Consider the following 25,386-nt stretch of genomic DNA (forward strand, 5'->3'; position numbering starts at 1 on the left):
ATGAAGATAAGCACAGCTAGGTCAGGGTAGGTCAATGTGCCTCTCCAGTCATACATCAGCAGCCTCACAATTGCGTACAATGGCCCTTGTGGGATGTACCTTAGCAGACACCTGCATCAACTGGAAAGACCCCACAAATACCCCACCAGGAGGATCTCAGAGCTGTAACAGATGCCATGTGTCACCTGATTAAACAAACTGCAGCTCCACATAGTGCCATACCACCTGGCTGGAGGTGATCTGTACCTGATGTATAAAGCCATGACCAAGCTGGTATCAATGGACATTTGGCACCATGTAAAATCTGAATGCTGGTGACCTATGCAGATGACAGGCCTGAACCCCAGCACAGACATAAACAGGACATGCTGTACCGATTGGTCCATAACCCAGAAGCTCACTCCACTCATGACTAAACTCCCAGTACAGGTTATCCAGGGAGTCCCTCATTGACTGTCATCCAGAGGAATCATGATGACTGGATGGGAGATGGTAGGTGTACCCTGGATATCACCTGTATGTCACGGGGAGACAGAGGCATAGCACACTAACCTTGACATATGTCATGGCAAACACCAGTAAATGTGTGTTGAAGGACAAACACTCTCTGACTAGCATTACAAATGGCCTAGGGCACATGGCCATTGTTTGTCACTGTCCACACAAGTTGTGGAATACATTAACAATGTCAGGCAATCATGTTCTATGCTGTCCATATCTGAACAAAATGCAACATGGTCATATCTGCACAACTGGCCCTCAACCAGTCTGGTATGCTCACTATAAATATTACAAGCAGTGATAGGACTGAAACCGATGATACTGTCCACCACAGTGAAAGTACTGAACCAGTACACTATACGACAATACACTGTTTGGTCAGTATGAAAGGATGTTGACAACTGTATGCAAACTATCCCATGGCAACCCTGCAGGCACAGCATAATGCCTGTTAGGTTCAGACACAAAGCAGTTGGGCAGTAAGAACACAACCTGATGTCCAACACTCAACTGTACATGTGAAATATAGATGAAATCCACACACAAACACAAATGTGGTGGACCACAGATCCCAACATAAGGAAAGTTCACACTGGGCATGCTTGCACACTTAGATAAATGAGACGTGTCACTCAAGAAGCCATAGAAACTGTGAACTGGGCATGCTCACACACTTAGGCCATGTCACAGTTCAGCAGTTGCACACACATATCTGGCATTTGTATGTGTTAACACAGGAACCTCCCACAATACAGAAATCTGCCCAGTGTACACAGTGAAATTACAACAGAGACATAAGTAAAGTACTGGATCCCACTCATATGCAAACATCTGCCATAGTACACAAGTTGTTCATAGAGATAGGGAAAGCTATGGCAATAAAGACCCACAAACAGTATATGAGCAACAGATACTTGCATCTGACAGGCAAACATATGGCCGTAGAGTGCAATACTAGGCTGTTGTCCCTAGGGAATACAGAAAGCTATCCACAGTGTATTTGGCGTCTGCCTTCGCAGTACAGTACGCCACTGTGCCTGTGCAAAGTTAATGCATAGATATGCTCTCCCCCTTACTGATGGATAGTAACAGATGTACATACCTCTTCATACATAATGATGTCAGCACACTATACATATGTCAGGAGCACAAATGATACCCAGTAATTTGAATAGCGCGCTCAGCTACTGTGTCTCTCACAAGTGTCATAATATAGTTAGGTAGGGGTTTAAATCCTGCAAGTGCTCAGTGTGTGTATGTGTGACTGTGGGGGGGGGGGGATAGTGTGTGTGCAATTCCATGTGTAAGAAAAATGTCCCTTTTGGCAACTAGTACAACACAACACATGCTGCATATTCCACTGTCTAAACACTGATGATGTCAGCACCCTATAAGTACAGCAGGAGAAAACAAGCCTCCCAGTAATGCAAATAGAGCGCTTTGCTACTGCATCTCTCGCAAGTGTCATAACATAGTTAGGTAGGGGTTTGAATCCTGCAAGTGCTCAGTGTATGTGTGGGGGGGAGTAGTGTGTGTGCAATTCTATGTTTAAGAGAAATGTCCCTTTTGGCAACTAGTACAACACAACACATGCTGCATATTCCACTGTCTAAACACTGATGATGTCAGCACCCTATAAGTAAAGCAGGAGAAAGCAAGCTTCCCAGTAATGCAAATAGCGTGTTCTGCTACTGCGTCTCTCACAAATGTCATGACATAGTTAGGTAGGAGTTTGAATCTTGCAAGTGCTCAGTGTGTGGGGGGGAGTAGTGTGTTTGCAATTCTGTGTGTAAGAGAAAAGACCCTTTTGGCAACTAGTACAACACAACACATGCTGCATATTCCACTGTCTAAACACTGATGATGTCAGCACCCTATAAGTACAGCAGGAGAATGCAAACCTCCCAGTAATGCAAATAGCGCGCTCTGCTACTGCATCTCTTCAAAGTGTTATAACATAATTAGGTAGGGGTCTGAATCCTACAAGTACTCAGTGTGTGTAAATGTGTGGGGGGAGTAGTGTGTGTGCAATTCTATGTGTAAAAGAAATGTCCCTTTTGGCAACTAGTACAACACAACACATGCTGCATATTCCACTGTCAAAACACTGATGATGTCAGCACCCTATAAGTACAGCAGGAGAAAGCAAGCCTCCCTGTAATGCAAACAGTGCGCTTTGCTACTGTGTCTCTCACAAGTGTCATAACATAGTTAGGTAGGGGTGTGAATCCTGCAAGTGCTCCGTGTATGTGTGGGGGGGAGTAGTGTGTGTGCAATTCTATGTGTAAGAGAAATGTCCCTTTTGGCAACTAGTACAACACAACACATGCTGCATATTCCACTGTCTAAACACTGATGATGTCAGCACCCTATAAGTACAGCAGGAGAAAGCAAGTTTCCCAGTAATGCAAATAGCATGTTCTGCTACTGCGTCTCTCACAAGTGTCATAACATAGTTAGGTAGGAGTTTAAATCCTGCAAGGGCTCAGTGTGTGTGGGGGGAGTAGTGTGTGTGTAATTCTATGTGTAAGAGAAATGACCCATTTGGCAACTAGTACAACACAACACATGCTGCATATTCCACTGTCTAAACACTGATGATGTCAGCACCCTATAAGTACAGCAGGAGATAGCAAGCCTCCCAGTAATGCAAATTGTGTGCTCTGCTACTGCATCTCTCACAAGTGCCATAACATAGTTAGGTAGGGGTTTGAATCCTGTAAGTGCTCAGTGTGTGTGTTACTGTGTAGGGGGGAGTAGTGTAAGAGAAATGACGCTTTTGGCAACTAGTACAACACAACACATGCTGCATATTCCACTGTCTAAACACTGATGATGTCAACACCCTATAAGTACAGCAGGAGAAAGCAAGCTTCCAAGTAATGCAAATAGCGCGCTCTGCTACTGCATCTCTCACAAATGTCATAACATAGTTTGGTAGGGGTTTGAATCCTGCAAGTGCTCAGTGAATGTGGGGGAAGGGGGGAGTAGTGTGTGTACAATTCTATGTGTAAGAGAAATGTCCCTTTTGGGAACTAGTACAACACAACACATGCTGCGTATTCCACTGTCTAAACACTGATGATGTCAGCACTCTATAAGTACAGCAGGAGGAGGCAAGCCTCCCAGTAATGCAAATAGCACGCTCTGCTAGTCTGTGTACAATTCTATGTGTAAGAGAAATGTCCCTTTTGGCAATTAGTACAACACAACACATGCTGCGTATTCCACTGTCTAAACACTGATGATGTCAGCACCCTATAAGTACAGCAGGAGGAAGCAAGCCTCCCAGTAATGCAAATAGCGCGCTCTGCTAGTGTGTGTACAATTCTATGTGTAAGAGAAATGTCCCTTTTGGCAACTAGTACAACACAACACATGCTGCGTATTCCACTGTCTAAACACTGATGATGTCAGCACCCTATAAGTACAGCAGGAGGAAGCATGCCTCCCAGTAATGCAAATAGCGCGCTCTGCTACTGCGTCTCTCACAGCAGTGTGTGTACAATTCTATGTGTAAGAGAAATGTCCCTTTTGGCAACTAGTACAACACAACACATGCTGCGTATTCCACTGTCTAAACACTGATGATGTCAGCACCCTATAAGTACAGCAGGAGGAAGCAAGCCTCCCAGTAATGCAAATATCGCGCTCTGCTAGTGTGTGTACAATTCTATGTGTAAGAGAAATGTCCCTTTTGTCAACTAGTACAACACAACACATGCTGCGTATTCCACTGTCTAAACACTGATGATGTCAGCACCCTATAAGTACAGCAGGAGGAAGCAAGCCTCTCAGTAATGCAAATAGCGCGCTCTGCTACTGCGTCTCTCACAGTAGTGTGTGTGTACAATTCTATGTGTAAGAGAAATGTCCCTTTTGGCAACTAGTACAACACAACACATGCTGCATATACTGATGATGTCAGCATCCTATAAGTACAGCAGGAGGAAGCAAGCCTGCCAGTAATGCAAATAGCGCGCTCTGCTACTGCGTCTCTCACAGTAGTGTGTGTACAATTCTATGTGTATGAGAAATGTCCCTTTTGGCAACTAGTACAACACAACACATGCTGCGTATTCCACTGTCTAAACACTGATGATGTCAGCACCCTATAAGTATAGCAGGAGGAAGCAAGACTCCCAGTAATGCAAATAGCGCGCTCTGCTACTGCGTCTCTCACAAGTGTCATAACATAGTTCGGTAGGGGTTTGTATCCTACAAATGCCATGTGTGTTTTTGTCACACAGTTTGTACATGTGTGTGGGGTGTTGTTCCCAATATTGCACAACATACATTATATCAGTAATGTCAATGCACACATGATGTATGTGTGTGCCACATACACATATGTACCTGTGACCTTCAATAGTTCCCATGTCCAAAGCCTGCCTCATGTAAATACATGGAATTTGCATTAGACAACTGTATGACTGTGGTGTTCTGTGCAGGGGCTGCATGTGGTATGTGAATATACAGTGTGAGTTGTAGATAGTGTCATCCTACCAGTGAGGGATACACTACTGGTCTGGAGCATATCGTCCACATGTTGGTGATGAACAGGTGCAGCATGTTTTCACCTCTTGTGGGAGTGGTAACAAGTTGTTCCATAGCAATGCAGGGAATGAATGCTTGGAACCTTTTAGCTAGGGTCTTGGAGCTAGAGTAATGCTCACACTCTATGTTTGGGTAGTTGCAGTCCACCCATATAATGGTGTTTGTAGAGACCATCATATTCCCAGTGTTGTCAGGAAGGCCAAGTGGGTTTCCTTGGTATGGGAGGGTGGTGTGTGCCAGGCTATGAACCTGAAGGCAGTCTAACCCACTGTTAGTTGCACATGGATAGGCTCTGATGCTTTGTGCTGTGCCACCAACCTGGGGGTGTGTGTATCTGAGGTGCCTTTGGATACATCCCCCCTGTTCTGGTTTGGTGCATGTGTAGGGGACGACAAGCATGGTATGAGGTATGACCTGGCAGTGATGGGGTGCACCTGGGAGCTGTGTACCAGGAGTCTGTTACTGCATGGATATTGCTGTTCCCCATGCTAAGGACAGTTTCCACTGCATGCATCTTGAGGTTTACACTGCTGGTGTTGAGTAGCATTACTATTAGTGTCCTATCCCGTGTGATACCTGTGTAGGTGGCTATGTAATGTCAGCCTTGCATACAAAGGCACTATGTGTGTAGCAAGAGCCTCTGCCAATATACAATGGTCCATGGGTGACAGGTGCAAGCTGTCCCTAGCAAAGCAACGTGGCTTGTTCAGCATGTAATCCCACGCTGACAGGCATTGGATCCCCTTTGAATGTCACCGAAACATACGGTAATTGTAGAAACTGATCATCCTGTCTACATATTGTGGCAGCATTCTTGGTGAGGGTAAGATGCTACTCAAGGTCAGGGTCATACCAGCCTGTGCCACAAGCTCAGAGAGCCCCTCTATGTCCCCTAACATGTAGTCCAGGGAGGTGCATCACAGGTCATACACACTGTCACAGACAATGACTGAGTCATATTTGTACATGCCTTGGAGTGACCTGTATGCTTGTGTTATGTGGTGGATCATAGTGCCCGACGGGCATCTCAGCATGACCTTCACCTTGTTCAGCCTGGTGAGCAGGACCTCAGTGTACCTGACGATAGAGGTTCCTATTGCAACTGTAGCAGGTGTATTGTTAAGCCGTATGGGCTATGACTGGCACACAGGCTTTGTGAGCTATGTGTTGCACGTGCTCTGCTCTGGCATAACGTTTGCTTGTGTGTCTGCTTTGCAGGTGTCAGCTACTCAGGCAGGATGCTATTCTGAGAGTCCAAGAAAGTACCTGTGTGTTTCTGTGTTTGGATTGCTGTCGTGGCAGGTCTATGTGAGACTGGTATTGTATTCACTGTAGTATCCCACTCCACCTGACAGGGTATGCCAGTACTGAGTTAAGAGAGCTTAACCCCCAGTTTGGCTATGTGGTTGCATCTCTCACATGTGTTGTATGTTTATGGGGAGGGGGGAGGGTTGTCTGTGTACATGAGGCAGCTGTAACATTGCCACATGACTCACAGATTCACCAACTGGACCAGAGAGTAGATTGACAGGTGACCTTTGCACATGCTACCATAGCATTGTGAGTCCCATACTAATTAATGACACATAGGGCCAATGGGGAACAAGGTACTCAAGGTGAGTATGTGAGGGTGTAGTGCTCCTGATTTGTTAGTGCTGGCATATATAAATGCTGTCTTGAGCAAATGCGAGGTAAGTCATATGCAATGTGTTACAGGCAACTTACATGCAAACAGGACAAACAGTGATGTTCTGTCAAGTGAGACATGAACATCAGTACAGTAAGCAATACAGATGTCACTAGGGATCCACAGAGGTGCTGTAAATCTGCATTGCAGGTGGAATCAGTGTTTCAGGGACATAACAAGCAAATATGCATACAAACAAAGCTACAGTCAGCAGGCCTGGATGTAGACTATGCTACAACAAACAAGGTGTACGACTTCCAGTAGGTAACAGTGCATATATGCAGGCACTATAAGCCTGTACCCAGACATTCACAGGTCAGATGGGCTGGGTCCAGCCCCACCCCCCACAAGTGTACAGACCATGTACCTTCGTAATGTAGAATAACTGGCCTGAAACCCAAGTGCTCATACCTGTAATAATACACATTTTGAATAACAGACACTGAGCCCTCACTCAGCAGTTCTAGACTTAGTAAGATGTATGCTACCTGTCCTGGCACCACAGTATCCTTGACATGTATGGAGACTCTCCGTCCTGTCATAGTTAGTTCTGTGTTTTGGGGCTATCATGCATGGTATGAGGTGTGACCTTGTAGTGCTAGTGTGCTCTTGTGAGTCTTGAACCTGTTGTGTATTACTGCACAGATATCAACATCCTCAAACATCCTCATTGCAGAGTCGAGTGTGGACAGCATGCAACTTGCAGTTGACATGACCATCATTGAGTATCAATACATACATTTTCATATCCCCTGTGCTACCTATGTAGGAGGCCATCTCTTGACAGCCTCACCACTAGTATGCAACTATGTGCAGACAGTACACTATGGTAATTACTATGGGTGTACAAAACAATACAATGACATTCATACTGTAACTGCATCAGGCATGCTGGGATATACCCACAATGATATCATTACACTGTACTGTTGTCAACATGATACTATTACTACACTTCTATGTAGTCACCCTGTGCATCAGCACCATGTTAACCTGTTCTTGCACCAATGTTACAGATTGCAGGAGGTGGCACAGTTTCATCATATGCACAGGGTGTGTACTTGGTATGCCTGAGTCTGCCACTGATACAACCAATTGACATGTCTGTGTGTGTGTGTTGGTGAGGGACAGCAGTACAAGATGGGGCAATGTTGATGCAGTGTGTGCATGTATGCGGTAGCCCTAGGTGTTATCAATTTGCATGTGTGCATGCATGCACACAGTTCCACCTCATGGCTGCCATATACAGGTGTTTGTGAACAGCCACAGACTGTACCTGCCAGGTCATACAGATCACTGTCTCTGGCCATGGACACGGTACCTGTGCCTGGCAGGGGTGCTACGGACCGTATCAGGCACTAAGCCAGACTGGGTACTGTCATCAGAAGCAGGTGGTTGGTGACTGGAGACAGGTCCCTGTTGGGACTGTCCAGAGCCATGTGCACATGGTCTCCTGGGGCGGTCTGATGACAGCACAGACCCAACATTGCTGGGGTTGCTGCTAGCACTATGGGAGCGGTTCACGGGCCTGTTGTCATCCGCGACGGCTGCCAGCTGCTGCTGTTGCTGGCATACGGCCACGTCGATGCCTCAACCGTCCACCATTGCCCTGGCTCATGGACATGTAGTTGTGGAACAGATCTAATGTGTCCCCCCAACGTCTGTCAATGACCTCAGTGAAGTTACGGATGGCAGCTGTAACATCACGCATACTGTCATTCATAGCTGTGCAACATGCTCTCAGCTCCCTCAGACCCTGTCTGGTGTACCGTTCCATACGTGACTGTGCCTGCATTACAACCCGAAACATAGCTGAGGTTGAAAGACCTCTGTGGGCACGTCTGACAGGGGCGGTACGCCCATGGATGCACCCATGAGAACCCCTGGATGTCTGCCTGTGTGGTACCATGTCAGGACCCTGGCCATGTCTGCTGTGTGGGGATGCATGTGCCACTGATACCACATTACCCTGGTCAATGCCCACTGTATCCTGTCCATCACCTAGGGACATTGGTGACAAAGGATGTATTGGCAGGATGACTGTGCGCATTGATGGGGTCGACAGCTGTGTACTGTCAATTGTCTGACCAACGACAGACCCTGGCACACCTCCCTGTGCCATTACACAGGTATCATCATTATCACTATCCACGGCAGCTGATTCAGGTTCCCTGCTGCACAACACCAGAGCAGCACCAGAACCTGTGGGAGTAAGACAGGAAACACAGTTTACAATGTGTACACAATGTCACCACTGATACACACATGCACACATGCACACATGCACACCCGCACACATGCACACTTGCACACATGCACACATGCACACATGCACACAGGGCACATGCACACATGCACACATGCACACAGGGCACATGCACACATGCACACAGGGCACATGCACACATGCACACTCCTCAGTATATGAGATATCAACACACAGACACAAACACACCTGCGATCAAACACATAGCACTACTGCTTCAGCCTATTATTACTATTAGTGTCAAGAGTATTGAAGGTATTGCTATTACACACTCACCAGCATGGGTAGGCTGCCTTGCTGTTACACCAGAGGGACCCGCAGAAATAAGACATTTATTGTCAGTGGGCACAACTGTGCCATTGATACTGTGAGTATGATACAGTTCAGTAGTGCAACAGTTGGCTTCCACAGGTCTACTGCTGATATTGAGAATATCACTCTTGCACAATAATTACCAAGATTACAGCTACAAACCGAGGACACACCTCACACATGCATAAACTAACAGTGTACAAAACAGTCAACTATACACATGGCATGTTACCTGCACGCTCCATGTCCTGCTGCTGGGTGGCTCCAGCCTCCATCATTACGCATGTATGCTGCTGCTGTTGCTGTTGGGCTGGATCCACAACACTTAGGAGTAGTCCCTCCAGTCTGGTGAGGGGAGGATGTCTAGCCACCCCACCACCTGTGGCAAGCTGCTGCCTGAGGATATCCAATGCACGCTGACGGACATTTCTGATTAAATCACTGCAGTGATGGAGTACCTGCTCATATGTCCGGTTATGTATGCCTATGTCATTTACCAGACAGACCAGGTCTTGCCACAGTGCAGCCCTCTCCTGCTGGTTCTGGTTGTTGTGAGAAAAGAGTTTTGTGAAATCCTGCACCAGGCTCTGGTGTATCTCTTCCTCCTCCGCAGCGGAGTACACAGGGTTTCGCTGGTGAACCATAGCCCAGAAAAGGAGAAGGAAAATATGTCAGCAATATCTGTCAGTAAACTATGGCACACATAATACACATAATACTCGACTGCAGTGATATAACTTAGCCCCCATATATAGCATCTGCCTGTCTATTGGGGGATACACATGTAAATGACCAGATATCAGTGCTCAGCCCACAACTGTACAACAGTACCTGGCACACTCCATACGACAGACTAGTATACTCCAGCAGTCAACACACTGGTTCAGGTCCAATGCACAACCTCACACTGGGGGTTTGTATCAAGGTACTGTATGGGGAACATTATCAACCCATGCACTGCATGCAATTCACGTTACATATTTCACTGGTAATGCACACTACTCTTACTTGCCATAACCCTACCTACACCACAGTCACATACAGGGTAACACAGCACAACATATGGCAATGTAGTATGTGTTGATCGCAATACCTCACACATCTGTCTCTGGCCTCACACCAAGGACACACACTACCATGACAGACAGACAGTCATGGTGAGCAATCACACCAGTACATAACATGCACCCAGTCACTGGCACACTCATTCCACCTCACATATTTGGTTTGCAATGGGTTCATGGGTGTGCATTGTGTCTTAGGTAGGTAGTATTCTATTGGCCCTGGGCCTACAGCAGCATACTGTTATGCTACCCTGCCCCTTGTGACACATGTGATATGATCGTACCTGCTCCTGTCAAACAGTTACACAGGGTGACTCATATGGCATATTACTTATCTGCATAACATTCAGCAGGGGTATGTCTGACATCTACTCATGGGGAGCCTTGCTTCTTAATTCTGTGTGGTTTACTCCAGGGTATGTCTTATCTGTGGGTAGGGACCTGTACCTCCACCATGTGCTCTATACTGTGGTGACAAGGTCGACAGACATAGGTAATTTGGGTTGTGGATGTTGGAGGTGTTACCATGGTTGTTGGACAACTGTCATGGGTGTGACCTAACTATGTATATCCAGCAGTGGTAACCTCTATGTAGGTAGTCTGAGTGTGCTCTGTGGTCTTGTCAGTCACTCTGCATAGGTAATGTGTTTGAGTGCATTGATACAGTTACTTACGTATGTCTGTGTCCTTCTCCGTATCTGTAGCTGTCATGGGAGGTACATACCGTGTAGGACGTTGTGGGGTGTAGAGGGGTACAGTGACCTACATGTCCATAGCTGACACACCATGTCTGCTGACACATTCCATGTACAGGTATTACAGGACTAGTGTGCCACTGTGTATATCAATGGGGAGCCTATTGTACACTTGTTGCCCCTGTTCTCCCCTGACACATGCAGTGGTGGGCAGGCATGCGCATATGTGGTGGTTACTGGTGTCAGTGTTTTGGAATGGGGTATGGTACTCCAGTATCCACACTGGTGTTCACTCCATGCCTTTGTCACCAGGCACCTGTTGCAATACATCTGCACACATGTGCCTCACTCAGTATATATATATATATATATATATATATATATATATATATATATATATATGTATATATATATATATATATATATATATATATATAGATATAGATATATATATATATATATATATATATATATATATATATATATATATATATATATATATATATATATATATATATATATATATATATATATATATTGATATAGATATATACATATAGATGTGGAGAGAGAGAGAGAGACAGAGGGAGAGAGAGAGTGAGAAGGGGTGGGACAGAGAGAGAGAGAGAGATAGTCATATACGGACATATCTGTTGACAGTCAGATCTGTCTGTATATGTATATGTATCTACATATATCTATATATGTATGTGTATTACATATATCTGTACGTACATATTCTATCAATCTCGATTTTGTGCAGTAACTGAAACCTGATTCAAGGCTCCTGAGAGCACACCAGCGGTACCAGGCTATACCTCGTTTCATGCTTTTTGGCCCCAAAACTCGGGCCAAAACAAAAAGGGAGGGAGAGTGTCCATATTCATCAAGGACACACACACCTCCAGGTTAGTGGCAACACATGAAGCATCAGAGACCATCCAGGTGCAACTAACCATAGGCAAAACTGCTGTACAACTGGTAGCATGTTACAGACCACCCTTCCAATCTCAGCAACCCCATTCAGCCTTCCTGAAGACATTGGAGGATATGAATGTCCCACCAAACACCATCATATTGGGAGACTTTAACTACCCTAACATAGACTGGGTGCTTTATTCTAGCCCAAACACCCTAGCCCAAAGGTTCCTGGAATTCATAAATTCAAATGCAATGGAACAGCTAGTCACCTCTCCTACAAGGGGAGATAATATACTAGACCTGATCATCACAAACACGGGGACAATGTGCTACACACCAGAAGTATACCCCTCACTAGTCACATCTGACCACAAACTAATCACCCTGGATATACATATCCCACCTCCACCCACAACACAAAAGACTACAGTGAGAAACCTCTCAAAAGCCGACTTTACACTTCTTAAAACTGAGTTGGTATTCTTTAAGCCCACTGGGCCAGTGGAAAACACATCCCACAATGCAGAATCCTTCACAAATGCTTTCTACAGACATCTCCAAGAATGCATGGCTCATGCAATCCCAAATAAAACCAAGACCCTCTCCACCAAGGGCAGGCATCCTGTCTGGTGGACCCCAGCCATGAACAAATTGTATAACAAAAGAAGGAAGCTACTGCACGACAGAGCAAAATCCCATAAAGAGAAGGCATCTCTGATCAGCACTAGTAGAAAGCTACGTTCTCTCATAAAAACATGCAAGGCCAACTTTGAGAGGAAAATCGCTATGGACACTACAGATAACCACAAGGCCTTCTTCTGCTATGTTAGAAACCTGGGCGGAAACCCTCAGATATGTTCAGAGTTAGTTCACAGTGACAAAAACTACACTGAACACACAGATATTGCCAACATTCTGGCAGACAGGTTCAGTGCAAATTTCTCCCCTCCCTCACCCCCAAAAGAAGAATTACTTATCCCAGCTGAATGTAACCTCCCTGTCATCTCAGATGTCCAGCTGAGAACCGCCCTCAGCAAAGCCATAAACACAGCATCAATGGGACCCAATGGTATCCCGGGTTGCGTGCTACGTGAACTCCAAGAGGAGCTAAACCCGCACATAAAATGCTATTTAACCATAGCCTTACTACAGGATATGTACCTGAACACTGGCATACAGCAACAGTAGTCCCACTCCACAAAGGAGGCACCTCTACAGACCCTGGTAACTACTGCCCCATAAGCTTAACCAACCTGGTCTGCAAAGCTATGGAAAGACTCATTATGGAACTCATACACAGAGACATTGGGGACTTACAGACACTTGATCCCACCCAGTTCGGCTTTGTAAAGGGCAGATCCTGCCTTTTGAACCTGGTTGACCTTTTCAAAACAGTCAGTAGAGCCACTGACGAGGGCACAGCAGTCCATACAGCCTACCTGGACTTGGCTAAAGCTTTCAACACAATACCCCACTCTGGCATCATAGACAAGCTCAAGAGCTTAAATGTAAATCCATATGTCACAAGATGGGTTGCAAACCGGCTAAAGGATAGAAACCATAAAGTCAAAATCGCTGGTGCCATGTCAGACTCAGAGCCAGTCACAAGTGGTGTCCCACAGGGCTCTGTCCCACATGACAGAGCCCTGTGGGACACCACAGAGCCCTGTGGTGTCCCACAGGGCTCTGTCATGGGACCCCTCATGTTCGGCATTTATTTCTCAGATGTGGAAGCAAACATGGGAGGGTAGTGGCTGACAAAGTTCAAAGATGACTGCATACTAGGCACCATAGTCGATACACCAGCTGACACATACATCCTACAGAAAGGCCTCACTGAAATGGACAACTGGTGCTGGAGTCATGGCCTTAAACTGAATGCCAAATAATGTATAGTCATCCCCTTTGGGAAAAACAAAGTACCCACATATTATCACATAGACAGTAACCCACTGAGTACAGACAAAGTAATCAGAGACCTGGGGACCCAAGTCGATAGTGACCTCTCATTTGACACCCACATTGCCAGAGTGGTTAGAAAGACTTTCTACCTTGCCCACCTTATCATGAAGGGATTCACATCCAGATCAATGGAGGTCATTGTACCCCTATACTCCTCCCTTATCAGGCCCATGAATGTGTACTATGCCCCATTTGGTATGTACCTCACCTGGCACTTGCAACAGCTAGGGAGACCCCATAAGTACCTCACCAAGAGGATCAAGGGTCTCCAACAAATGACATATGCTGCCAGACTAAAGAAACACCAGCTCTATTCCGTAGCATACCGCCTACTTAGGGGTGATCTGTGCCTGATGTACAAGGCCATGTCCAATCAGGAATTGATGGACATGTTCCACCTCATAAAATCCAAATCCATCAGAACCACAAGAGCTAAGGATTTAAACCTCAGCACAAATATGAATAGGACATGCTGTAGGGACAGATTCATAACTCAGAGGCTTCCCATACTCTGGAACAGAATCCCAGTTCATGTTAGGCAGAGCCCCTCACTGACTCTCTTCATGTGAATTCTTGACGAGTGGATGGGAGATCATAGGTTTACCCCAGGGATCATCTCTGTGTCACTACTAGACAGAGGCACAGTAAACTAATTCTATTATGTAAGGGGGTCTTCACTGTGTCACTACTAGATAGAGGCACAGTTTTCTAAATCTATTCTGTACACTGTATGCAGATAGCCTAGTACTAAACTATGACACTGTGAAACTATATATGTCAATGTATTTCTACATCCCTCTCTATGTATACATATATGCATATTATATATATATATATATATATATATATATATATATATATATATATATGTGTATATATGTATATTTATATATCTATATATATATATATATATATATACATACATATACATGATATATATATATGTATATATATATATATATATATATATATATATATATATACTCCTTTTTAGTTCCACATATGTATACACACAGTAACGCACTGATGAACATCCATTACTGTACAACCTACTTGTACTTTGCACTACAACCTACATTGCTATGTGCACATAGCTACCTTCACATAGATATGTATGTAGAGCCTTCAGTGACAGTTGCAGTATGTCCCCTGCCCTATGCACATCTTCATATACATAGATACAGACCAATAACACATCTGGAGGGTTCACAGTATGTAGACTATTATATTAGTACTTTACATTACCTGTGTTTGTTGCAGCTGTTTGCGTAGGCTTGCAGTTACTTGGCCTGCTGTCAACTTGTTTGTTTTGTTTTTTATTTCTTTCTTTCTCTTTCTCTTTCTCTCTCTCTCTCTCTCTCTCTCTCTCTGTCTCTACCTCCAGAGGGTGCAATGAAAGTATTGCATGTATGGACTGGGAGTACAGGATGCTTTTGTAGGTATCTGCACATGTCCATGTGATGGCCTCTGCAGCAATTGTTAGCCAGCATTTACTAATTCAATGCAGCCTGTTGTGTAGTGATTGCAGTTCTCACTGTGATTTCAGGACAGTGCTATAAAAAGGTCTGTTAGGTAGGCGTAGCCCTTTCAGATTATCAGGGTGGGGACCATGCTGGTTTGCTGTGGACACTGTTCTGTGAGTGTAAGGGTTGGTATGTCTCTCATATTTCAGGCTGTGTTGTAGACACTGCAATGCATGTTGTACTGTAAGCTGAGTATTCCTTCCTCCAGTTTCCTCTTCTCCATGTGTATGTAAACTGACACCTACGACTAGTAATACTGTGTATATGGGTGTATGTGCTTTCCTGTGGGAATTGTGGTGTACTGGTATATAGCAGTGGCTCTTGCAATCTGTTGCTATGGCTTCAATATTTGCCCTTTACATTCACTCCTTCTATGCCTACTAGGTGTCTTTCCTGTAATGTGTTGCTATGGCTTTCCTATTTTCCATTTACATTCACAGCTTGTAATGCTTGCTATATCTGTTTGGGCAGCAATTCCCTTTGTGTTTGTTGTGGTAGGGTGTTACTGCATGCAGTGTGGTCTGGCCTTGGTGTGGGCCTTGACACTTACAAGGGTATTTGATCATGCTGCTGAGCAGGCCTCAGATACTCTCAGGTGCATCTTTTATCAGCCTCATGGAATGGTACATATCAGTGGGATACTCCAATGAAATATTCTGATATTCTGCAGTTGTGACTGTGGGTTATTTCGAGCATATGTATTACTACACCATTTGTGATGTGCAAGTGGTGCATACTTTCAGTAATTCATAGTTACCATTGCATGTGTTGTAACACCTTTTTGCCTACTGTTAGTACATTTCACAGGGTTTCAGTGGGGCACAGTTGACATTTGTTTTCACATCAGGGACATCCCTGTAACTCAGTCACAGTTGCTATGTCTGGGCTCTTAACTATTCAACTATGGCAGTGTTTATCCTGCTCTGAGTATGTGTGTGGCTTGCCAGATGCTGCTGTGACATTATTACCTACTAGCTACCGACTAGCATGGCTGTTTCTCTTCACACAGTACTATTTTACAAATCCACTACATTTGACAGTAAATATACAAGACATGCTTTGTGTACTAGACATGCTATATTCCCTTTACATTAATTCCTACTATTTCATGATATATTTCTTTCAGCACAATGTTCTCGTATAGCAGTTGTGGCTTAGTGGTAAGTCATGCAGACTAGTGTTTCCAAGGTCCTGGGTTCGAGACTGACAGAGGTGTTTTATTTTGCTGCTGAGCAAACTACAGGCCTTGTCATTCAGAGTGACTAAGGCACTTTTAAGCAGTTGTAAGTGGGTTAGCGCTGGTTTGCGCGGAGCTCACGCATGCGCACTGCCGCTTAGCTTTGCTTACACACACTTAGCTAAGCGCACAGAAGCGCACTCCCGCTTACTACTGCTTAAAAGTGCTTACTCTTGCGCACACCCGCTCTATTTTCTTTTAAAGAAAAGAAAATGGGGAGATAGGAAAGTAGTGAAAAGGGGGGCACAAAGAGGGTAGGACAGTAGGAAAACAAGCTCGGGTTTTGCAGGAGGGATGTAGGAAAGGCCCATAGCTGCCCATTTCTTCATCAGCAACAGCTGTGCATATGTTTGTAATTTGGTGCCCTTTTTTTTTTTTCAGGTGAGAGTGGTATGTCAGGTACAGGAAGTTGGTATAGCTGGGGAGGTAGGTAGGGGAGGTTGACAGACAAGACAAACAAGATGCATACAGGGGCAGTGTATGACACATGTGGGGGGATACACAGTTGATGGGGACGGATGTTTGGATATCTCGAGCCCATGAGCCCACAGATGGCAACAGTGGAACTGAGATCCCCACCCATGGGCAGTTGCCACTGTGCCTTCACTGCCCAGGACGGGGCTGTGCTGGCGGTTGTGTAGGATGGGCAGCAGGCACGCCCGTGAGTTGTGCCACCTGTGCCTCAAGCTGATGTAGGGGCCCAAGCACAGCATGCCTGATCTCCCTACGCACCACAGTCTGGACACTACGGAGGGTGAGTGGATGTTCTCCTCTGGCCACGCTTGCAGAGGGGGGATGAGCCCTGTCCCCTGCAGCGCTTCCACCCGCAGGTGGCACAGGGCCACCGGAGGAGGGTCCAGCCTGGGCACTACTGCCAGGTGCACTCGCCAGCTGAGGTGGGAGAGGTGGGTCCACTGGAACCCGCCTTCCCTGTCGTCCTATGTTTTGCATTATTTTATGACAGTTTGGGTTAGTAACATACAGTACCATTCACAATTAGTTGTAACAGCATGCATTAGTATTCCCATTCACCAAACACCCATAAATTCAAGCCATTGAACAGCAAGCATAATACATGCATAATTTGAACAACAATACACAATCCAACAACATGCAGGGTTGATTGATGGCAACAGGCCATCAGGTTTGGATGTATGAACAGGGCACATGCATCAACGTACATGCAAATATGTATGAACCAACAGGACAAATGTCCAGGGGAGTTAATTGTAAAGACACATACCCATTTCATGTGGAATGGATTATTTGTGGTTATAGGGTAGGGTGAAGAAATATTTCATTAACAACTTCAAATACCTATACATATGCTGTACATTTCTACTAGCTGCAGATATATACACACTACAGGTCTGACTACAGTTTCCTATGTGTAAACGTATGCATGTTGGTGATGGGAATGTTACTGCTACATTAATATACATTTCATTTTTATTCATACACATTCATATCTGGCTCTTTTCAGCTACAGCATCCTGATACATTTGCTTTATATGACTCTAGACAACTGTGGATGTTTGGTATTTCATACAACCATACTATCTGCATATTGCAAATTTACAGCAACATATCCAAATTGTGGGACACACATTCCAGCTTCAGTACTTTATTCCACACATTTCGCTGTTTGGTTGTGCCTGTCACATTCATTTCATTCTGTACTGACTGCAGTATACTTTATTCAGGAGTTATTACAACTTTATTGGTGGATTCATACCTCTTTCTCACACTCTCACTTGTTTTATTTTTACAATTCAGGATGGTACTTAATTCTAGGCTTTATTGACATGTTTTACTTGGTTACAACAATCCTTTCCAACAGTCTCACTTGTGTCATGTTTCAGAATTTAAACAGGGATATATTTCACACATGTGTTTTACTCAGCTTGTGTAGCTGTAATTTACAGCCTGCTGCAGGTTATGTACTATTATATTACACATGGAACATCTTTATTTCAGACTTGTTTCATTTTTATTTTTGGATTACAGGCTGCATCACACTTATGTAATCACACAGTACTAGCAGAATCTCTCTTACACTGTTACTTGCACTTTATATTAATAGGTGACTACACTGCACTCTTTTCCAAGCTGTCATACTTATATTTTTTAACAGTTACAGGGAGAGAATTACTAACCTGCCTGGTGGCGCAACCGCACAAGCCGATTGGCATAGGCTCGACAATTCGTGGAACGGACACCTGCAGCTGTAATATAAATGAAGTAATATTGGAATACACATCTCCATAATATCAGCTAGGTTAACTTTCTACATAAATAATTACATGTAACTTACTCAGTAGTGGGGCGTTGGGGATTTGCCGGGCCTCCTGGATCCAACGGTTCAGTTGGTCCTGCTTCCATCTCTTCAGGTCTGCATGGTGGTGACGGACCTGTTCACCAGTCCTTGGTATTCCTGTGGCACTGGTGAGATCATGTGCCAACTGGTCCCATGCCTCAGCCTTGTATGCTCCCCAGAGGACCTGGCCCTGCATGAGTTGGGCCTCATGATCATGGACGAGGAGCCAAACCATATATTTGGACTCCTCAATGTCCCACCTCTGTGCTCGGAAGCAACTACCCTCTCCTACACCTGCCATCCTGACTGCAAATCGGTTCCACAATCAGTTATGCTGTGTATTCCTGCCAATGGGACTTATGTAAGCCGTTTTTCCCACACTTATCTGTGATTGGCCATTTTCTTTCCATTCATTCCTATATATATGGTATTACTGCATTTCTAAGAGTAACTGTCATGGCTTAGTGGTTCAGTATTTTGACTATGGTGCATGGTATCCTGAGTTCAAGCCTTGCCATTGTTTTTTTTTACTTTATGACTGTCTACACAGGCTAGGAGGTGTGTCTGTGTAAAGGCGGTTTTGATACAGCTTGCTCAACGTTGCCCGCCGGTTAGCTTGTTGGCGCGGTGCGCAGCTCCGTGCAAACGGGATACGCTGGTTTACACGTTGTTTGGCTATCAGCATGCATATTACGCTCAGCTCAGCTATGGGCACACAGTTTCAGCATGTTAAAATGCTGCTCAACCCCGGGCACTCATTTTACACCTGTTAAACCACTGCTCACCTACGGGCAGATATACTCAGCTTGTTAGAGTGTAGCTCAGCTATAGGCACTTCTGACATTTGTTTTTTTTTTTATTATCACACATTTCTTCATAATACATGGCCCATTTCATTACATTTTACATAAAAATAATTTTATATATGTACATATATGTCAAGGAATTGTTTTGTGCTTATTTCACTAAAAATAAAAATTGATGTTGTGGGGGCTCGAACCATGACTGCCTCCTCTTCAGCCGACGTCTCTACTGCTACGCTATTGCTTCTTGGCTTACTTTGCATATTTAGATCTTATATGCTTTTCCACTGACTGCTAACTGTGGCTAAGCGACGGGCACGCCCGCGCAAATGAGCGCAATCACGGGCAAACATCTTTAAAACTTATAAAAAAATATAACATGTTCATTTTTACATTTTATGTTTATAGTCTGTGGGGGCATGTGTTGTGTTGTGTTTATTGACATTCACGTGAACTCTGTCATGGGGGTTTACTTTCGGGACTGTTACTCTTCTGGGGGCGTGTCCATTTGCAGGGCTCGCCCTATGGACACGCCCCCACTTTCTTACACGGACCGTGTTAGCCTTGAGTGTGAGTCAGCATGCCCTCATGCATATGCATGGCATGCTGACGTCACACCGTTTAACTGCAGCCTCCGTGTAAGACTTGTAACTCTTACACGGAGGCTTTGTGAATCCTGCCCATAGTGTTATTACATTTCTCACGTATTATGTCAGTCTGCTTAAAAATAAGATGGTTGTCAGCAAACATGATACAATTGCTACATTGTCTAAGCATGCCCATTTCCACCAGTCTGGCTACAGAGACAGTATGAAAGTGCACAGCCATGGCTGTGGATCCTCTTTTTTGTGATCTATGATGCGTGGTTTAGAGTTATTGGACTAGGAGGAGAGGTCTAGGATTCATCTAAATTAACACTCATGGAATAATGCTTCTCAGTGGGTAAATTAGCTGCTCTACATTCAGCTAGATACTTTAGAAAATCGCAGATATGGAGAATTACAATTCTAGGTACCTGTTTGTATACAGAGCACTGTGAAGCCCTGCTGTGTAGCTCAGCAGAAGTTATAGGAGATGAGTTAGAGTGGAATCCAATCAGTAAACAGTAAAAATATAGTGTATATATAAGGCTCAGATCCTTAAGCAATTCACAGTTCTCTCACTATTGTGAGTGATTCTACAAGACTATGGTTCCCAGACTAAGTATAATGCAAGCAGAAAAAATGCAGTAGAAATATAATAAATGAGGGTCAGATCCTGCAGCAATTCACAATGCTGTTAATATTGTGAGTGATATTATAAGGCTAGACTAAGATTCTTGGGCCAAGTAAAATGCAAGCAGAAAAAAATGCAGTAGAAATATAATAAATGGGGCTCACATCCTTCAGCAATTCATAATTCTCTCACTATTTTGTCACTGCAAAATTAAGGTTCCCAAACTAAGTATACTGCAAGCAGAAAAAATGCATTAGAAACATAATAAATAAGGCTCTGATCCTGCAGCTGTTTTACTACATATAAATGCAGGCTTTCATCCAAAATAGTTCCAACTGGAGACATGGGCTTGGCTTTATAAACCAGTGATGGCAGCACTCATCACTTTGTGGGTGACAACACTATGCAGGGCATGGTCATAGTTGGACCCTGTGGTGATGCAGGCAACCACCTCAGCCACTAATATGTGGACTTAGGGTCTAACCAAAAGTGGGAAATCATCTCAGTCACTATTGTGTGGTGTTAGGGCCTAACAGAAAAAAATGCTGATGGATATGTGAATGATAGCTTCCATGATTGGCTCTTGTTCCTGGAGGACTGATAGTCAGTAGGCAGCAGGGGAGGAGGTGGAGACAATAAGCATTAGCTGTTGTTCTTCTAGATAAACAAAACATATGTCTCTCCAAACTGTTCTTTTGATGCTGCAGAAGAGGTTTAGATCCCTAGACTGAGTATTTCTGATGCCATTTGACTTGATGGGCAGTAAATCCATCAGTAATGGGTCAGAGGATGCCTTTTATTCCAGACTCAGGTAATCTCTTAGCAGTCTGTTTGAAACCGAGTGTAGTGACAGGGCTATGAGTCAGTCAATGTAGAACATGTTGTTTAAATCTTATATCCCTTTAGTAAAATATCTCTGTGAGCATTCCAGCTGTTGCATGCATCTGGACAGATACACGCCAAAGGGGCAGTATATTCAATGATTGGCTGAATGAGGGCCAAGTAAAAGGGGCCAATGACATCCCTAGATCTTACATAATCCCTTTGTTTATAAGCTGTGTAATATAGAAGGACTTTCTTGCAATAGAAACATATTGGTCAAAAGTTAGGTCACAGTACGCATAGGTTCCCAAATCCTAAACAACAGGGTCAACTGTTGGGGACATATTCTCAGTGTGGTAGTTCCTTGGTTTAGATGAGTTCCCAAAGGATACAATAGCACATTTTTGGCATTTAGTTTCAGACCATGATTTTGACACCAGCTAGCTATTTGAGACAAACCTTCCTGCAGGATGGCTAAGTCATTAGGGGATTCAATGACTGCTCCATATTCAGCCAGATCCCTTTGGTATTGGCTTTTACATCAAAAGAGTAGATGCCAAATGAGAGGCATCCTGGCATAGAACCCTGAAGGACTCTACTGGAGACTGGTGTCTTTGTAGAGGTAACTTTTCCTGTTTTAATTATCTCTGTCCAATATGTGAGTCCCATATAGACATATATATTTTTTTGCCAGTTTTATTAAGCCTTTCTACCATGCCTGAGTGGGGAATTGTATCAAAAGCTTGGCCAGGTCGAGGTTTGTGATGTGTACCACTTTTTCTTCATCCATTGCTTTTTTGACCTTTTCAAAAAATAGACTAGACTGAGTAGGCATGACCTGCACTTGAAGAATCCAAACTGATATACTTCTAATGTTTGGAAGTTCTCTATGTCCTGATTGATTAATTCCATGATAAGCCTTTCAATGGTTTTGCATATAAGGCTGGTCAGTTTTATGGGTCTGTAATTTCCCGGGTCTGTGGAAGGCCTCCTTTATGCAGGGGAATGACTGTAACCGTTCTTCATTCACTTCATACAAAATTTGTATGGAGGCTAAGATTAAATAGTGCTGTTAGGAGTGTGGCTAAATTATGTTTCATTCTATTTAAGAATAATCTGAGGATATTATCAGGACCCATTGATGCAATATTTTTAGGTTTTGATAGAACTTTTAGGACTTGGTTATATGTGATAGTTGGAGGTGAGCCAGTTTCAGAGATATTGTGAGGATAATCAGAGAGGAGAGAGGGGTTATGTTAGAGCTAAATTTATCCGCCATTAGGCTAGGTATAACTTTGGCCTCAGTGTAGGTAACGTTGTTCACAATCAGCTCAGCACATTACTGCATTCCACATTTGAGACTGCAAAGATAACTAAAACATGTCTTGTGATTGTCTTTGGCTGGTGAAGCTATTTTAGCCTCAAGCTTGGCTTTGCTAGATTTTATTAAGTTCCTGATTTGTTTGTTAACTTCAGTGATAAAGGCTCTAACATTCTTGGAGTTACTCTACTTTTGGTCAAAATTATTTTCCTTTTACTATAAAGCTTGTTGATATTATGGTTCTACCATATGGGTTTGTTTCATGGGTTTGCCCTGCACTTGTTTCTACAGGGTAAAGCTGTGTATATGCTGTTGTTTACATGCTAGTATAGAGTGGTGGTGTATATATCCGTGTATTAAGGGGAGTTAACTGGGTTTGATGGGGATATGAAGATTGTCAATCTATCACTTAGGAGTACGTAGTTTGTTTTAAAGAAATTTCTAAAGGCACCTTGTATGAAAGGGGTCTCTGGTTTCAGTTTTATTTCAAAGGAGACTGCTTTATGGTCAGACCTAACAAGTGATGATGATATGCAAGGGATGGTGCAAAATGCTCCCGTATTAGTAAAGACATGATCCAAGATGTTATTCACCCTAGCAGATACTCTAATCGTTCTAGGGTATTTGTATTGATAACATCCAGGAATCTCTGTGGTTGTGCTCTAGTGGAGGTGTAGGTTTCCTTTCTATAGTTGGATAGGTTAGATCACCAAGGAAAATGGTATTGGGTTTAATATTAAGTGATTCTAGTTGCTGTAGATAGGCATTGTGGCTTTCTTTTCACATAGTGGGAGTTCTGTAGCTAGCTGGTATATGGTATGGAACCATTTTGATTGTTATTTGGACATGAAGAAGCTGTAGTGCATCATGCTGTTTTACCAGCCTTCTGAATGTAGATTGATACACCTCCACCTCTCCCACCCCTCTTTGCTGGTCTAATCAAGTGGAAGGCATTATAGCTCTGCACAGACAAAGGTGCTCTGTCTTATGTTAAACAGTGCCACTCTCTGTTAAGTTAAACCATGTCGCTACACAAAAGTCAATGTCTTTTAGGGTGAGAAGGGCTTGTAGGGCGTGAAGTTTCTTGTTCAGGCTCCTAACATTGATCAGTAACACCTTTGTAATTTCTTTTGCTTGTTTTGTTATGTTGGTAGGTTTATCAGGCTGGTATTGCCTAAAAAAAGGCATGGGGAGGACAATCTCTTTGCCAGTAATCAAAAGCCTAGAGGGGAGAGTCGCAGACCATCCCTGGAGAAGCAGTGTGGCTTGTTGATCATGTCCTCCCAGGCTGAGAAATATTGGACCTCCTTTAAATGACAACAAAAACTAAGCCAATTATTTTTTACTTGAATCGCATAGTCTGAGAGCTCCATCATTTATCTCTTTATATAATCTGCGGAGGCTTACTTCAAGTCTTTGACACAGGTATGAACTGTGACAGAGTCATACTGGCTGTTGAAGTACTTTATTTATTTTATTTAACAATTGTTTACTGGGAAAGTCTGACTGGGACAGAGCCCATTTTCAGTGGAGGCCCAGGGAGAATCATTCCAGATGCATATCTTTGGAATGTTGAAGTAAATGCACATAAACACACAAGGAGGACATGCAGACTACACACAGAAGGCACCCCAGACAAGAATTGAACCAGAGAACCTCTTCCTGTGAAACAACAATGCTAACCACTGCACCACTGCATTGCTCAGTGTGACGTGAGTGCATGCATTATCTGATAGATCCTGGCAACAGGCAGGCAACTACCCATCACTCTTTTCTTGCTCAGCCTGGTAAGAGGCACATTGGTATGTCTTCCAATACAGTCACCTATAACAAGAATGTTTAGCTGGTCAATGCCTGCCTTAAGGGTTCAGGCTCTGTGACTTTGGGACTTCGTGTGATAATTTAAGGAAGCAGGCTTAATATGCTGAGTATGCTTTGTGCCTGTGTTTGTTTAGTTTTGTTTTGGAGGTCTATGGAGTTTAGGCAAGTTAATCGTCAGTATATAATGGAGTATGGGTATTGTGATGACCTTGGAGATGTGTGATGTGTGGTGTACTGCTATATATATATATATATATATATATATATATATATATATATATATATGATATCACAGGTGACAGGCAAAAGAGAACCAATTGTATTGTAAGTTGTGATATGTAAAGCACACAGATAATGAGGAT

The sequence above is a fragment of the Protopterus annectens genome, chromosome 5.part0 (genome assembly GCF_019279795.1).
Source record: "Protopterus annectens isolate FY-2018-M chromosome 5.part0, PAN1.0, whole genome shotgun sequence".
NCBI lineage: Eukaryota > Metazoa > Chordata > Ceratodontiformes > Protopteridae > Protopterus > Protopterus annectens.